At 36.4% G+C, this 19,202-nt stretch overlaps 1 protein-coding gene across 1 annotated transcript in view; it reads right to left on the bottom strand.

Moving 5' to 3' along the window:
- Nucleotides 1-19,202, bottom strand: part of bahcc1b (BAH domain and coiled-coil containing 1b) — a 227,074-nt gene that overhangs the window by 169,004 nt on the left and 38,868 nt on the right.

The raw sequence follows: 19,202 nt of genomic DNA, 5'->3' as shown, positions 1-19,202 counted from the left end.
AGTCAGAGAAACTAGGGTGCAAAACTGCATTTGGTTAACACACATGCCACAAGGCCACCCTCGGACCCACAAAAGCAGCCATTAATATTTGCTCAAGAGCCTTTTCCAGGAAGGCAATGTAATTCCCTTCTAAACAAACATCTTTGGCAGCTTCACTAAAAGCAACCATAAAATGTAAAAGTTAGAGAGAAAAAAACAGAGGCTCTTGCCTCTCTGATGAGGGGAGAAGCAGCACCAAACACATGGCCCTGATCACAATACTGTTCTGAAAAGAATACAGTACATTATTCTATAGGTATGCTCTATAGATTATTAAACAATTATCAACAGACATTAGCAGAAACCATTAAAAAGATTTGTGGCAGCTAATACTTAAACTTAATTGGAATATATATTAAATAGAAAAAAATGCATGTATAAATACCAAAGTTTAAAAAACAAGCTACTGTATGTATTGCTGACCAAAATAGTTGATTTTGTTAAAAAGACCCCATTTTTCCTGCAGTTTTAAAATAAATCCTTGTTTACTATGCTTATTTTTATAGTAAACATTAAAACAAAGTATGTTACAAAATAAACAGTAAATAAATCTTTCCTTTACATAATATGTTCCATACTGAAAAGAAACATACTAAAATCCACAAACAGAAGTACAAAGTGAATCCCATGTACAGACAGTACAAGTGGTATACAAGACTAGAAGAATTTTAAGCAAGACTGAGCACACAGCTTACAGAGGGATGTCAATACAGCTCAATGCATACAAAGTCAACATGACAGTATATCCAACAACCCAGTATAAAGCAAAGCCAAAGCATTAAGTGTCAAAACCTGAACACTGTTTATCAAATCATCAAGTTTGTAGGCATATTGGCATAAATTAAGTTCAGAAAAAGACATTCTGAAAAGTTGGTGCAAATAAATCTTTAAATGTCCCAATGCATGGAACAGACTAAACAGTGCAAAAATGAGACAAATGATGTGATGCAACTATATGAGAAAATGAAGCAATGCAATAATATGGCCATTACAGTAACAAAAAAATGTAAAGGCATGATAAATTTCTTTATCAACACCTTTATGTGAAAAGGAACTCTACAGTCCCTTATGTTCCTTCATCTTGATGTAACATCTTAATTAATTTAATTAATTCATTAATTTTTGTGGTACCAAAAAGCACAGTGGCTGTGCCTGAATTAGTAAACCTGAACTTACCCAGGAAAGTCCTATGCACTGCAGAAGACATCTTAGGGGGTGTCCTAATGTGAAGCGTTACAACTGTATGCCTTGTGGCTATCTCTTCATATCACCATTCCAGAAGTGTTCATCCATTACACACTATTGCCAGAATGTTTACTTTAATAAAGTTTGTGTCAGTAAGAATTACAGGGACATGCAATCTTTCAGGACAGGGCTATATACTCAAAAATGTAACAGATTGTTTTCATACAATATTATAAATACCAATATTCACAGTTAATTCAAAATTAATTCAAATTTATACAAACCTGTCTAACTGCCATTCTTCCCTTGAGTATGAAATTAAGTAGCTGTGACTGCAGCTAATGACACTATTGTGTCCTGGCTCCTAATCAATGTTTTTCGTTAAATTATGCCCAAAACAAATATTAAAAATGAACAGAAATATGTGGTTAAGGACTAGAAAAATCAATATGGGACACAGTCCATATCTCACAAAAGGACACATGCAGAGTCTGGGTCATCCCCTGTACACACTACTTCAGATCCACACTAGTTTCCCAGGTTCATCTCAGGTTCCTTCTGTTATGGTCTATAGTCAGCTGCGTACTTTTTACTATTTATTTACTTCTTTTCATTTTGCATTGCTTGTTTAATGATATTCTGCTTTTCCATAGATACAATAAGGCATTAAATGCAGCGACATCACAAAGGATATGGTAAGGTAACAGAGTGGGTTAAAAAAAAGTTAAGTGCTTGATGCCACAACTTTGATTTTCTCCAAGTTATAGTATAAAGAAGGCATTAAAGCATGCAAAGTCTATCAGCTCTTCTGGTGCTTTTTGGAATTGTCAGACTTGACTTTCAGTTTTTTTTTTTCTATTGTAGCGACTGTTTCAAGCTCATTACATAAAAGACTAATATAAATGAGCAAAGCAAGCACAAGTGATTTAAGGGTGAAGCAAAATAATAATAAAACAGAAAGTAAAAAACACAAGAAGAAGAGCTCTTATGCTTAGAGAAAAATAAACAACATCATTTTTCCCTGAATCTGGATATAAAAAACTTTTCTGTATGTATAAGTGCATTCTGCAAATTATTTTCTTCAGTATTTATGAGCATGTGTTTCTTTAGGTACTCCTGTTTGTTTGTTCTAATTAAGTTGGGTTTTCCTTTTCCAATTTTGTCACCTCTATGGTGTTTATATTTTATCCCTAGGATCTATTTTATTTTAGGTAGGTACTCCCTACCATCCATGTAGGAGTTAGCAAGTGAAGCAAATCATTGAAGGTTCTTGATTCCTAATATTCACAGTAGCACCAGGGTCCCTCAGTACAACACATGACTTTTCCTTCATTAATCTTTTGTCTAAAACTCATGACAAGCTTAGTAAATATAAATTTTTTCATTTTTGCTTTTCACCACTCATGAAACCTTACATAAGCCTCCTGACCTTTTCATTTATATAGTTAAATATATGCCTATGCTAATTGGATGAAAGTAATTCTTGTACTATATAAAGCAATTGCTAATGTAAGTTAAGTATACAAATTAACATCATTTTGGACAAAAATTTTTAAATGCCTTTCAGACAGCCTTGGGGTCACAGTCCCTCCCAACCCATTAACAGCTGTGTTCGGGGTTCTTCCAGACGGACTTGAAGAGGAAAAGGATAAGCAAACGGTGATTGCATTTACTACACTTTTGGCACGCAGACTTATTCTGTTAAATTGGAAGAATCCTAACTCTCCTCTGATAAGTCAGCGGGAAACCGATGTTTTATATTATTTGAAATTGGAAAAAATCAAATTCTCAGTTAGAGGATCTGTACAAAATTTTTTCAAAACCTGGCAGGATCTGATCAATATTATTTTAGAATAAGAGAAATAACTATTACCGCATTTAATTCCCTTCTCCATCTCTTATTTACATATATATTTATTTCTCCCTTTCCTTTGCTTATTGTTGTCTTATTAAAAAGCCCTAAGCAATTCTCCTTTAGCTAAGCTCTCCTTCTCTGGGGTGGGGTCTGATTTGTCTTTAATTTGTTTGGTTATAAATTGATCTATTTGTATGGAATGATTACAATAAAAATTAATAAAAAAAAAAAAAAAAAAAGTATACTGTGTATTCACATTATAAATGGACCCCTCCCCCACACCCACCATTCACCAATGACAGAATCACATTCAAAGCAATAAAATAACACCCATATTCATTACATAATCTAAAAGGGGACTGACGCACTTAGATAGCCCACCCTCAGGCCTATATAACAAATGCAGTCAAGGTTCAACTCTTTAAAAAGGCAGACCGTTCAAAACAAATAATTGTGTATTTCCTAATGTTGCTCACATAAAACTAGTTTTGGGATTACAATTTGAGATTTTCTTCATGATTTCTAAAAGAGAAAAGTAAGTACATTCTGAAATTCCATCCTTTTTGTCTTTATGTGACCATAAATAAAATTAATGCAAAGTGAAATGCAGCCATCTGTTTCACATTGATATTGTAGGTATGAAATGCACAATACAGTATCTAATGAATGGGAAGTGAAGCATTGTTTTACATACTATCCTTATTGGTAAGTATTTTCAGAAATGCAGACAGTGGATAGGACAATCAGTAACAAATTGTCAATGCTAAGGAATAAGGAACTGATAAAAAAGACATCAAAAACAGACCCAAACCACAACTTGACCAAAGTATAATCAAGTGCCTTAATAAATTATTTTTCCCTATATCTGCAAATCTGAAGTCTGCTTTTGCCTTTATTTGAGTGTATATGAGAGCTGGCATTGCACAAATGATGATCAATTTAAACAATGATCACAGAAAGAAAAAAGTGGACATCCAAAGATCATCAAGTGGAACCAACCTTCTTTTCGTCACCAGTAATAAAATAAGGTGAAATCGGTTGGTGGGTAGCCAGGATCACTCAATAGGATAGTTCACATTCTACTGGCACACAGCAAAAGATTTGTCTAGGGAGTGTCAGACACACACACACATATATATACATATATATATACATATACATACACATACATATACACATATACATAGTACACATACACATATACATATACATATATATACATATATTCATGGCATTCATAGTCTGAATCACAATCTGATTGTATGAGTGGTTACCTACCAGGTAACACTTGTGGTTGGTCAGCAAGTCGGCTAACATCCACCACGGTGCCCTCTTTCAGTTGCGAGAAGCAGATCATAGAATGGTTAAAAATAGTTTTACTGTCAAATAATGCACAATCAGATTGTGATTCAGACTACGAATGCCATGAATGTAATTACCCCGATCTACATGCTGTCAAATGAACGAACCACACGCCGTGGCGCAATGTTAGGGGCTCCGCCTCTAGTGCTGACGTCCGAGGTTCGATTCCCGAGAGGGAATGCAGTGAGTGTGTACGCCTGATGAGCCCAGAATTAGGGCGAAACACGTGTCGCGTACTCTTTACATTATTTGACAGTAAAACTATTTTCAACACACACATATATATATATATATATACATACATATACACACACACACATACATATACATATATACATATATATATATATATATATATATATATATATATATATATATTATATATACACATACACACACACATATATATTATATATATTATTATATACACATATATACATACATACAGTGCATCCGGAAAGTATTCACAGCGCATCACTTTTTCCACATTTTGTTATGTTACAGCCTTATTCCAAAATGGATTAAATTCATTTTTTTCCTCAGAATTCTACACACAACACCCCATAATGACAACGTGAAAAAAGTTTGAGATTTTTGCAAATTTATTAAAAATAAAAAAATTGAGAAAGCACATGTACATAAGTATTCACAGCCTTTGCCATGAAGCTCGAAATTGAACTCAGGTGCATCCTGTTTCCCCTGATCATCCTTGAGATGTTTCTGCAGCTTAATTGGAGTCCACCTGTGGTAAATTCAGTTGACTGGACATGATTTGGAAAGGCACACACCTGTCTATAGAAGGTCCCACAGTTGACAGTTCATGTCAGAGCACAAACCAAGCATGAAGTCAAAGGAATTGTCTGTAGACCTCCGAGACAGGATTGTCTCGAGGCACAAATCTGGGGAAGGTTACAGAAAAATTTCTGCTGCTTTGTAGGTCCCAATGAGCACAGTGGCCTCTGTCATCCGTAAGTGGAAGAAGTTCGAAACCACCAGGACTCTTCAAAGAGCTGGCCTGCCATCTAAACTGAGCGATCGGGGGAGAAGGGCCTTAGTCAGGGAGGTGACCAAGAAACCGATGGTCACTCTGTCAGAGCTCCAGAGGTCCTCTGTGGAGAGAGGAGAACCTTCCAGAAGGACAACCATCTCTGCAGCAATCCACCAATCAGGTCTGTATGGTAGAGTGGCCAGACGGAAGCCACTCATTAGTAAAAGGCACATGGCAGCCCGCCTGGAGTTTGCCAAAAGGCACCTGAAGGACTCTCAGACCATGAGAGAGAAAATTCTCTGGTCTGATGAGACAAAGATTGAACTCTTTGGTGTGAATGCCAGGCATCACTTTTGGAGGAAACCAGGCACCGCTCATCACCAGGCCAATACCATCCCTACAGTGAAGCATGGTGGTGGTAGCATCATGCTGTGGGGATGTTTTTCAGTGGCAGGGACTGGGAGACTAGTCAGGATAAAGGGAAAGATGACTGCAGCAATGTACAGAGACATCCTGGATGAAAACCTGCTCCAGAGCACTCTTGACCTCAGACTGGGGCAGCGGTTCATCTTTCAGCAGGACAACGACCCTAAGCACACAGCCAAGATATCAAAGGAGTGGTTTCAGGACAACTCTGTGAATGTCCTTGAGTGGCCCAGACTTGAATCCGATTGAACATCTCTGGAGAGATCTTAAAAAGGCTGTGCACCGACGCTTCCCATCCAACCTGAGAGGTGCTGCAAAGAGGAATGGGCGAAACTGGCCAAGGATAGGTGTGCCAAGCTTGTGGCATCATATTCAAAAAGACTTGAGGCTGTAATTGCTGCCGAAGGTGCATCGACAAAGTATTGAGCAAAGGCTGTGAATACTTATGTACATGTGATTTCTCAGTTTTTTTTTATTTTTAATAAATTTGCAAAAACCTCAAGTAAACGTTTTTCACGTTGTCATTATGGGTTGTTGTGTGTAGAATTCTGAGGAAAAAAATGAATTTAATCCATTTTGGAATAAGGCTGTAACATAACAAAATGTGGGAAAAGTGATGCGCTGTGAATACTTTCCGGATGCACTGTACATATATACACACACATATACACAGACATCCACTGGCCCCTGTTTTGGGGGTTGGTGGGGGTGGACTTTTTGGGAGCAGTGATCCTTTCAAAGACCTGGCACTTAAGATTTCACAAAGGATACTCTCCTTGGCATTCTGACACAAACGCCTTGCAGTGCAAAACTGGCCTTGCCTGGATGGAAGGCAGGGATACTCCCCGTCACGTTTTAAACTGAGAAGGAGTTCACGTAAGCCAAATATCTCAGAAGGAAGGAACTTAATTCATCAGTTGTTCCGATTATAGTTCAACGGCACTATCATTATGCAGGCTGCAAATGCAGACAGGGTCGGTGTGTTTGAAGTTCCAAAAGACCTTCTGGAGTCTTTAGCCTACATTAAGCACCCTTTCGTGGTTTACTGCAACAAGAACGAAGGCGTGCCCCTGACCATAATCACTGTTCATGGTTCGAGCTACCAGAGCTGCACTCATACAAATGCTGTTATTAGCCTAATTCTATCGATTTAAAGGAGGAAGTCTGAACACTGTTCTTAATCTCTGTTTCTCTTTCCATCTTTTTATGAAAAGGATAAAAGACCACAAAGAAAGCTTTTTTAGGTTATTCTTTTCTGTGTGTCATCTTTTCAAGAAACCAAAATAGGTTATTACTGGCAACACTGAAGAGAAGAAAAGAGTCTGAAGTTTATCAGACAGGGACAGTTCTTAGCATCCCACTCTCTCTCACACACACACACTACTAACTACTCAGGAGCTTTATTTCCTTCTTTGTGTTTTGTGTTCTAAGCATGACCTTTTTAACACAAAAAAATATTCTGGAATTTAAGGCAAAAGAAAGACAAAAACCATGTTAATGCAAAGAAACAAGAATCTGTGCAGGCGTCTCTGTAAAAGTTAGGAAGGTTTGGCACTGAAACCAGTCTTTCAGTAAAGACAGAAAGAATCTGTGTCCAAGCAGAAATCTCCCACAAACTACAGAATGCAAATTCAGCGAATAATGTAATTGGTTAGATTTTTTTTTATTGTTTATCCTGATGAGGGATGCACTACATAACACTCTCCAAATAAATTACTTCAATTCAGGTTAGTGGGAGTGCAGAACCTATCCTGGCACCCCAGGCACATGGCAGGAAACGGTCCTAGCTTAGCCACCAGTGCATTACAGAGTCTACTCATTCACACCTACTCTCACACTTTGAGCAAATCTGAGTCATCAATTAACCTAACCTGTTTGTCTTAATGGAAGTGGAAGAGGAAACTGGAGTACCTAGTGTAAATGCAAATAAAGTCAAGAAGACAATGAAAACTCCACAAGGACAATTTGATCTTAGAGTACTTGCTCCATGAACATCTCTGCTAATCACTGCTCACCATGCCACCCAACTGTAAGCCATTCTTGTGTTATATTCTTATGGTCAAAAAATGGAAGATAAAGAAACACAAATATTTTCCTTCATTGGGTAGGAAGTGTAGAAGCATAATAAATGTTTTCTAAACTGCTGTTTTTACTGAAATAGAATTGAACAAAATTATTATATCAAGCATTAACAGCTAAGTTTTAACAAAAAAAGAAATCATATAGCCCATAGGATATAATGGAGAGGATAAGAACACATGTAAATAAGTCCACAGTAGGAAGGATAGCAAATTGTTTAAAACAGTCCAGACTTAAGATGCAACAAGCTTCAAATATATCAAAAATGAAATATTAAGGATTTGACTAACCTAAGAACTGTATTTCAATATTCAAACCACCAGGGATATGGTTTTCCAGTAGGACAATGGAATGGCAGTCTGTGTTTTTTGATAGGCTCTGGATGTTAAAAATCTGATTTTTTTTTCTCGTGGGTTGATGCCAGGACAGCAAGACATTAATTAGCAGACTCTTCTCAATATGTCAGTATTTTCTTGTCGCTCTCAGCTAAAATTCCTTGTTGTCATTGTTGTTTATACTGTATCATTTTGCTACAAAAAGTGCTAAATATAATTGATTTTGAATAATTGATTAATTTTATGACATGGTTCAGTCTCACAGAGGTTAGTATTGCTGCTTCATAACTCTAGTGCCCTGGGTTTAATTTCTGGCCCAAACAATATCTGCATAGATCATGCACAGTCTCATGTCTGGATTTTTATCAAAGTACTCCGGGCAGTAGTGGTGACCATGAATTAGCCTGAAGTGAGTGACTGTGGGGTTATGTTTGAGTGTTCCAAGTGCACTAGCACCCATCCAGATCTGGTTCTGGCCTATTGTCTGATAACTCTGGTATAAACTCTGACCTATGCTCCCAATAATTCAGCCTGGAATGCAATGATAATGTTCAACCTTCAGAAATGTTAAAGATATGCTCATTTTCCTTGGAACCTATTAAGAGTGCAAAGCTAACTTCAAACATGTGCAAAAGAAGGGCAGCACAGAAGGAAACAGATTAAGAATTGCATACATAAACCATTTTATATTATAGTGATAACACAAAAGGGTGCAAGAACTTCCCAAGGATAAAGCATCATTTATTATTCCAAGACCAGACAAATTGACAAATTTGATGGTGAATTATTGTTTGATAAATCAGATCTATCTATATCTAATAGACTTTGCTAATAAAATAAACATAAATGAGGAGAATAAACCATTCATCAATTAAACATATTGTAATGTTTCTAGGTATATCAAAAACAAGTCCTGTAAATAGATGCACTTAGCAAACTCTCTAAATTAATAATCAGACCTAATATTTTCAAAGCCTTCGTGATCTCAGCATACTAAGCATAGCATCTTTTTAAAAGAAAAAAATCCTAAACCTTAAATAAGAGAGATTAAGAATCCTCCTTTTTCCACTGAAACAAAACTATTCAAAGCAAAAATGCGATTCTTCCACAGCTATGTTCATTTCACACTCAGCCAAACACCCAACTCCCCCATCCCTGGAAACTGCTCTCGTCAATTTGTCTCCTAAATCAACCTGTCTAATAAACCTATCATGGAGACTGAAATATCAGGCCAATGCCGTCTTGATCAATGTATGCAAATGCTGCAAATCTCCCTGCAGCTATCGGAATATTGATTGGAAGCATTCATTTATAACTCATGGGTGCATAAAAAAAAGTTTGATGCAGCATGATAATCTTTTACAAATTGAGGAAGATTAAAAAAAAAAAAAAAAAAAAAAAACACACTATACCGGACTTTCTTAGAAGGCCATTATAAATTTCACCTATTTACCTATTATCAAATCTGCTTAATTATTAATCTATTATATTTTAGTAAATATTTTAAATAAGGTTTGATTTTATGATTTTTAATCAGGATTTGTATTGTTATTACTATATTTATTCATCTTTATAATTTATGTAAAATAACTGAGTTACTCTTCTGTGTATGAAAGGTACTTTATAAATAAAGTTGTTAGCATTATTATTCACCAATATTTTTTTAGTAAAGATTAACATGTACACACAAGATCTTCTTAAGTCTTTAATGCTTAACTATGAGTATACCATGAAGACATCTTGCAGCATTTAAATACAGCCGAGACCACTCTGCGATGTATGGGAAGCCAGGAGTACAGAAGGGAAGAGTTTCTTTCAGGAAAAACGATATCCTAAACATTGAGGGAGTGTACTGCCAGATGCTTTTCTAATCATAAAAGTATAATATTACGAAAATTGAAAAAAATGTCTGTGCACAAACTAGCTATAGTCAAATGTACTGTATATAACATCTCATGCACTTTACATCATATTAAACCTTAAAATGTCACTCAGTAAACTGCACAACAAAATAATATGTCTACACCTTGGAAATATTAACTCAATGTTTTAGAAATGCAAAATTGGCTATAGCCACCAAGTAAAAGAACCACAAGATGTTGTTTACTGTAATCACTGAACACTCGACAGCTACTATAGAGGGTGTAAAAGGGCCTAAAGCTGCTTTATACAAATAACCTTTATCCATTTAGTCCGGACACCTAAATGTGACCATTTCTCCTTGGCACACACATTCAATAAATGCAGAAGCGTGACACAGAACAGCCAAATTAAAAACGTGGCATTTGTAGTATTTTAATAACACATAATACTGCTTTACATTACGCAATATTTTGGAAGGAGGGTGACTATTTTAAGTAGTAACTTATTTAGACATGCTGAGATAGAATCTTCAATTGCAACTATAAAATTCAAAGAGTAGCACTGGAAGTTTCTTAAGGATTAGGGCGAGTCTTTTACTGCTATGCTATTCAGAGGCATTGTTGCAGTGTTTCTAGCTATTAAGGTTTGAAACTAACAAACCTAGCATAAGTGTGTTATTACTATCTGCTAAATTATTCTACATACAGTTTATGCTGCTAATATAATTTTTGTTTTAAGGGAAGACTGGTTAAGGTTGTGCTTTTGTGATTAAGGTGTCAAGCCAACCTGTTCAATCCAAATAATGTAATGATTATAATAATAATAATAATAATAATTCTTTACATTTATATAGTGCTTTTCTCACTACTCAAAGCGCTCTCCACACAGGGAGGACCCGGGAAGCAAACCCACAATCTATTATACAGTTTGTAGTACTACAATCAAAATGTTATAAAACTGTTATTATTCATTTGGACTTTACCCCAATGGACAATTACTATATAAAAGGAAACTTATTGGAACCACTAATGAGGACAACCTGGTTGCTATGAAATTAGGCAACTTTTTTTTTCTTAAGATTTTATATTATTGTGTTGATGACTTTACATTGTTCTATTCATTTAAGATGACCTACATTAAGTACGGTGTGTTCCTAAGGAAATAATATTACCTTCCACAGCTCCAACTGGGGAAAATATAAAATATAAATTATAACTACACCATTGTAATTTGGGCTGAATAAAAGCATCAAGAAAATAAATTAGTTCATCCATCTTCTGTATCTGCCTGGTCCAATGCAGGATCATGGTAAGTTGTAGCTTATTTTGGCAGCACTGGGTGTAAGGCAAGAATAAACCTTGGACAAGGCAGCAGTCCACCATAATATACATGAAAACTGTATAGACGATCTTCTTCATCTGATGCATAAAGAATATATGTTGCAAGTGCCATTTCATTAAAAGACAAAATAATAAAATTCAGATTATAAACCTTTTGCACTGTTTAAAATATTGTGAACTGATAACTTGGTCACTCAGATGACATAACCCCCTTGGTTTCATTAGAATGGACAGATCTAAATGAAAATTGAACATGTATGTAGATTTTCTTGCATGATAACTGTCAGAATTTGCAATGTGTTACACTCAGCAGCAGTAAGTTATGAAAATGACATTTTGCATTGTCAGAGTGACAGGTGAACAAGTGTGTATATAAAGGGTGGGGGGTGGCTTCTTTCATGTACAGTTTACATAGGGCATAAAGCTACAGTAAATGAACAAGAGAGGCTTGGCTGTAGCTTTAGCACAGCTGACATCCTGCCAAAATGAACATTCTCTCTATTAGCCAACATATAATCATACCCTGACCTCCAAGCAATTAGGAGCATTAAGGGCTAATTCTGTAGCCTTTTAAGTGGTAACATAACATTGTCTTATTGCTTATGTTTACTTGCGCTAAGGGCCTTTAAATCAGATGATGGTCTCGCACTGTTTGAAAAAGGGAATGTATGGTGAAGTGGGGCTTACAAAGATACAGTATGGCCATTACATACACAGCTAATGTACACTACTTGCTATGGAGACTGCAAAATGGTGGAAGGTAAAATTTCTTATTTGGTCTTTCCTGAAACCAACAGTTATCAAATATACAGTAGCAAGTTATTGTGAAGTGTAGATGACTGGTGGCTGGCTACCAGTAAGCTACTGGCCCAGATCAATGAGAAAACAATGAAATGAATCTTTCAGGAATTAATTTAACAAAATATCTGGTCTACGCTGTCTATCTGAAAAGCTTAAAATCATATTCTCAAATAATTCTCATGGAAATCAGTGAATTCCAAGAAAAGTCAGTGGCACAGTACTGTATACACTTTTGAGCATGTTAAACTTACCAACTGTTCAAAAAAATAACAGACAAACATGAAAAAGAATTAAAAGAAACTTAAGAAAGTTCTTAAAACAAGAAAGGAAATAAAATGAAGTCAAGAGCAGGGCCTAGACCGAAACATATCATGTCATATAACATATCATAACATATCATAGTGCTGGGCGGTATACCGGTTCATACCGAAAACCGTTTTTTATTTTTTTTATGATATGGATTTTTCTTATACCGCAACACCGGTTTAAATTGCCTAAACGACGTTCGGAACGTGGCGCAGCGGGAAACTGTTCAAGTGGGGACCTTTTTCACTGCTACACCGCTAAACACAGATTTGTTGCACATGGGCTCTTTTTCACTGCTACACCACCAAATAGTGGGCGGTAGCATAGGAATGCTGCGTGGTGAAAATGGACAGAGAGCCTGGAGATACTTTAGTTTTAAAAGGTCAGATGTGTAAATACTGTTTCTATACTACTGGATAATACTGCAAGCCAAGTTGTACTTGTTTTATTTGTTTTAAATACAGTGTAATGTACCTGGGTACTGTGTAATAGTGTGACAACATGTTTTCAAAGCCCGTCATAAGTTATATAGCACATTAAATGCTTTGTGTTAAGTGATTCTTAAACTGACTTCTTCTTGTACTAAGACAAGGCGCCGGCAGCGAATCCCGCACAGAATACATTCACATCATGATCTTCCTTCTCTCTGAACATTTAGAATGCTAAAATAAATACTTAATATAATTTTCATGGTGAAATGCATTAAAGCATGCATTAATCATATGGGGGCACGGCGGCGTGCCTGCCTTGCATTTGCATGTTTTTCTGGTGGGTTTACTCGGCGCTTCAGTTTCCTTTCAAAGTCATGTAGGATGTAGGGTTTTGTTGTGCTATATTGACCCTGCTAGTGTATGTTTTGCTTATATTCATCCTTTGATGTGCTGGCGACTCGTTCAGAGATGGGCGCAACTCTGAATGGATGGCATAATTAAACATGTATAACGAAAATATTTTTAAAGTTCTGAACACTCCGTGGGCAAAGTTTATAACTAGTTTTAATTTCACAAAGACGTTTATCGTGTGGTGATTGGTTATGTGGAGAAAGAAAAAGGATGGATAGGAACTGGGGTTTTAGTACGTCAGATAGAGACAGCACGCGTGCAATAAAGATAGCCCGCTCAGAAGAACATGCATTGAATTCTGTGTTTGTGTCTCCGACCACCAGATCACAAACCCAACATTTATACAATATTTAAGTTAAACCTGTGTGATACCCATTCATACATCCAGTTTTTTGGAGCCTCGTCACACCTGCGATAAAGTTCTCTACACTGAACATAATAGTGCAACTATCAGTAATAATACTATATTTTATTTTATTGTTATTATTTATTAGTTTAAATATTATGCAGTTTAATAATGATAAAGTTGTTTAAAAAGTCACTTTAACGTGTCAGTGGACAGAGATTGTTAACATTAACAGAAAGTGTAGTTGGTTTACAAAAAATATTTACTATTTATTCCTTTTCTAAGACATATTCAGTTCAATACAACTTTTGACAAGCACTTCTGGATATTTTACTAAGTCTAAATGCCTCTTTGTATGGTTGAAAATATGTTGTCAAAATTATAGTTTAAGTTTTTGCAAAATTTGTTCAATAAAAAGGTTCTATATTTTGACTGCATCTGTCATGCAATGTGATACCTTCTCCATTAGTGCCACCCCCCTGAAAACTATCACTTTACGGGGCAATGCAAACCTGTATTAATACTTGTGTGCACATTAAAATGTTTTTTTGTACAATGTACAATACTCTTGACAGTGGAATAGGTTATTCTTAGCCAGTAATTCTAGTGGAAAATGTGGTTAACATCCACTCATGCATGGGGAAAAAATACCGTCGAATACCGTGAAACCGGGATAATTTAGAAAAATACCGTGATATAGAATTTTGCTCATACCGCCCACCCCTAACATATCATATCAAATATGTCTGAATGGATATGTTTATTTCCAGATCACGGTGGGAATGCAGAGATTTGTCAGCAATATGCTTAGTCAAATGCATTGTAATCCTGTATTGAGACAGTCTTCTCAAATTATTGCTAATGCAAAATGAACAACATCGTATGAATCCTAATCATACTTCATACTATAGGTTATAAAATCTGACAGGTGTTCAGCCAACAGTGGGCGAAATGAAGAGTATACAAGCAAAGTCTTTCTCTACTGCTTCTGCCCCTTCTATTCCATCTGCTGTAAATTATTCTAGTTCTGTTACACTTCTTCCAACTAGGTTCATAACTTGCCATGCTGATTATGCTGGAATCAAGAACATCTTTTAGGAATAAAATAAAAAAAGAACAATTTACATTACACTATCTTTGAATAGTGATGGTGACGATTACCCAGGGTGACTCGCTAGCCCAGTAAATGCTCTTTCCAGTATAAAAAGGCCAAACCTAATATTAGAAAACTAGAAAAGAAGAACTAGAAATGCTGCACACATACAAAATTAATCAGCCCTTTATCACATTGTTCATGTCCATACAGGTTAGAAGTACACCTAATGACAATGAATTCCCTGAAGTGTCCTTTCTTAAGCTCTATTATCTACATGAAGACACTGCTATTTATTTCTTTATATCCTCTTCTTCATTTCCTAATGGAGTCTCCACGGCAGAAGCAATATTCCACCCATCCTCAAAGCCATCTGTCTTTGTCAATTCTGACGTCCCTGAGCAATGGCACCCACAGGAAATGCTCCACTCAAGAAATTGTACTTGAAGAAATTGTGGGCGAGGTATTGGTTATTTTGAAAGGAACAGGTGCATGTCATTAACACACCAACTCTACCTCTGTCTTTGATTACTGGGAAGGAAGAGCGAGGGATGCCTTGGGGTGGCTGATGATCTAATTAAACGGGTGCATCTTGTTATAGGTTAAAGGTGCATCTTTTACCACTGTAAAGAGCTTAATTTTAAGGATTTAATAATAATTTAATAAAGTTAACTACTTTTTAACACAAAGACTTTGTACTTGTTTCTGGGATGCTGAGGTGGGGAGTGGTAGAGGTACTGGTGTGGTTGCTGAAAGGTACCTGCTTAGATGGAATACTCCCTTTACTTTTATTTTAATGAGACTTGTTTTGCAGGGTTAGCACACTTGTTTGAAATGCAATATTTACTCAAATAAGAATATAATTGGTTATGTACTATTTTCTTTAAAATAAGGTATTAACAGTCATCACCATCATAATTGCTGATCCGACTAACCCTGGACATCACCTGTTACAAAGAGTTCCCTGTAGCAAACGTCACCTAAACAGTTTTTTCCACGTTCAGTTATTCTTACTAATCAAGTCTGAGATTCTACTCAGTATTTGTGTATACCTGCACACTAGACTGCCTGAACATTTTAATTCTACTATCTCTATTTTCTGTATTGCCCTTATATGCTGCATAATATTTTATCATTTTATATTTCATCTTTTTATACGTATCTTTTGTATTCTGTGTTGTCCTTGTATGTTCCACCAATACTATCAAGACAAATTCCAAGTACACATTAGTGTACCTGGCCTAGAAAGTGAATTATGATTTTGATTTTCATTCTACTTTTCCTGTTGAGGGTCACAGCAGCAACATGCTGAGAAGGGATGACCAGGCTTCCCTAAAACCAGCAAATGCCTGCAACACCCTTGAAGAAATAAAGCAAACTCTCCCAGAGACAGTCAAGCCATATAATACCATTGATTAAATGTAAAGAGAGCCATGCCAATATAAAATTTAGGTCAACACAGAAACCAACATTTGGTCAGTTGGCAATGGAAGACAGGAAATCAAAGTCTCCAGATCAAAACAATCCCTTATCAGAGAAAGTAAAGATTATGTCACTACTACGTTATGACACAACTATATCTGTTACATTCCATGATTAAAAACAGTTGTCTTATAATTTGCATGCCACTTTCAAATAATGTAAGTACCTCTATCTAGAGGGCAAAAACTTTAAATTACAAATACAAAGACGTTGAGACTGACTGGGCTATGACAGATGTAAAACACAAAGACACGTGGCTCTCTCTCTCTCTAATGGAAAACTGACCGACTCACTTACTCATCCACAAAAACATGATTTCCCAAAATCTCAAAAATGCTTTGACTGATTCGACTGAAATTTAGTGACATTATAGAAAAAAAGAAAATCAGTGTTTTTTAAATTTGTTGATAAATTCTTTATTTTTCAATATTTATTAATATAATGCTACAAATATGTTCTATGCTGCACTGAGACTGGGATTTATGCAAACAAAGCATGCAGCAGAAGCGATTGACAGACCACATAATTAGAACAACTAGTCAACAGGGTGGATGGATGACTGAAGAAGGGGCAGTGTCCTAGGGAGGAAAAAAGAGACATGATCATGTTGTAAAATGAAAAGAGAAAGTTCAAGAAATCTCAGTGAAGATGCATAGCTCAATGATTAGCATGCGCTGTTTTTTACTTTTGTCTACTCAAATTCTTAAATGCATTCTGGCTCTCATCTTGGTTTTCCATTTCACTCCGTCAACAACCAGACCCCTTCACAGCGCTGAAAACCCACACACCTTCCACCTCATGCAGCTGCAAAGTCCAAATGAGAAACATCGGTCTTAAATTTTGGTGCTTCTAAATTTCTGATGGGAAAAATGCTCTGCGCTCCTACATTAATACAGTAATGTAACACATAGGGCTATGACATATGCAAATATCAGTGTCCAGAAACTCAGATGGGTGGAAACCTCCAGTGGAGACTGCACAAAAAAGCACATATACATATCTACAGTTCACAGCCTCCACCCTGGAGCCCCAAATGAGAAGCACAGAGCAGGCTGTTGCTGGGAAGAAAAAAACTGTGGAGAACAGCCCATAAGAACAGTATCTCTGTACAGTGAGATTCTCAGGTCAAATTTTCTCAGGGAAGAGGGAGCGCACCGAGGCTAGAAAATCACAGCAGACTTGAGGGATTAACATTACTGTGCTCTAGGGTTGAAACCGTGGAATGGGGTGCACAGACATTTGTGGCATGCACATGGGTCAGGATACAGGAGTGGGTTACAAAGAAGCCTGTGGTGTGTGACAAGATTGGAACAGCAGAGCTAGGTGCAGAAATACTTCAGGCATGCTCCAAGGCCAAAAAATCAGAACTTCTAGGTAGTAACCTTCCTCCACCTAATGGCAGGCTAACAACTTGATGTAAATAGGGGCCATTGGTTTAAACTCCAATAAATTTTTAGTCTGTGTTCATTTCCTTTACCCACTACAGCTGTTCATTACAATATATATTCACATTTCACATTATTCCTACTGATTAAAAAAGTTTCAATTCAATAGAATACACTTTCCTGTAAAATAATGTTTTGCAATGACCATCAAAAACTGCCAAGTAACTAGAAAAAGCAGGAATTGATCTAATACAGGAATGTTTTATTCATGGCCAAATGCATATAAAGAGTGACCTTATAGTATTACTACTTTTTATTCGACTGATGCCTTTATCCAAGGTGACGTATAGCATTTGAGATAGAATTGGTTACATTTCCTTTATTTTTCCAATTGGAGCACTGGCAGGTGAAGTGACGGTGTCAGTGGTGGGATTAGAACCCGCAACCTTGGGAATTGAAGTCCTGGTTTCAAAGATTTAACCACATTGCCTTACAATAATATTAGCCTTTGGTAAAAATCCTACAAATATTGTACAAGAAAGGCACTTTGTAACATAGCACTTCTGATACAGCTAATTAATCACCGGCACTATAACTGACACCCACTGTCTTAAATAATTTCCAGGGTGAAGCCAGGAAACTAGTAAAACACAACTAGCAAAATCTATAAAATTGAAATTCCAAAAATGTTTTCATAAATTACTAGGCAAAGCTAATAAAATTAGAATAAACATCAAATCATATGATAAACAGAATAACAAAACAAAAAATATTTTATAGCATCCTTTATTGTTACATCCTAATACTTTTAATGCAAAATATAAAGAATGAGAAATAATTCATGAGAGACCATTAGATAACAACAATACCACCTGACAGCAAACAAATACTAAACAAATTTCAGTTTTGATTTTAACACCTTTTATGTCAAAGCAATAGAGGGCCAATGAGACCTTTTTTTTATTTTTCCTTTATACTGCCTAACACAAAATTGACCGTAACACCAACTAATCCCACTTCCCTGCAACCCTTTGCTTCATAAGAAGATACTTATTGATGCCGGATACAAATCCATCCTTTTGAACAGACAATGTCCTTCTCAGGGTGCAGATCATAAGACAAATTGCAGTGCCTGCCTGAAAGACCTACTATTGCCAGCCATTGCGGTTTAAAACCTTTCTCAGCACTGTGGGTCTGCTATTAAAGTTGCGATCGATTCACACAACAGCCTGGCTTGATGTGCTCAGATTATGAATTTTGCCTCAAGCAAAACATACAGGCTCTTTCCCTTGTGCGTCACCTTTGGCAGGTTAGCGCCTCTAGTTCACTTCCACCTGTTGAGAGGGCGCCTGGTTTAGCACGCAGCCCCACTTAGTCAGAAAAAAGACCTTTTGTCTGCCTGCTGAGCACACAGATTCATTCTCTTTTACATTTTTTTGGTGATGCAGTTTACTTCAAGGTGTTAATGGAAATGC

Source organism: Erpetoichthys calabaricus, chromosome 14 (assembly GCF_900747795.2).
Source record: "Erpetoichthys calabaricus chromosome 14, fErpCal1.3, whole genome shotgun sequence".
NCBI classification, from domain to species: domain Eukaryota; kingdom Metazoa; phylum Chordata; class Cladistia; order Polypteriformes; family Polypteridae; genus Erpetoichthys; species Erpetoichthys calabaricus.
Note: the sequence above shows the minus strand (reverse complement) of the source record. Positions and strands in the feature narration are given on the sequence as shown.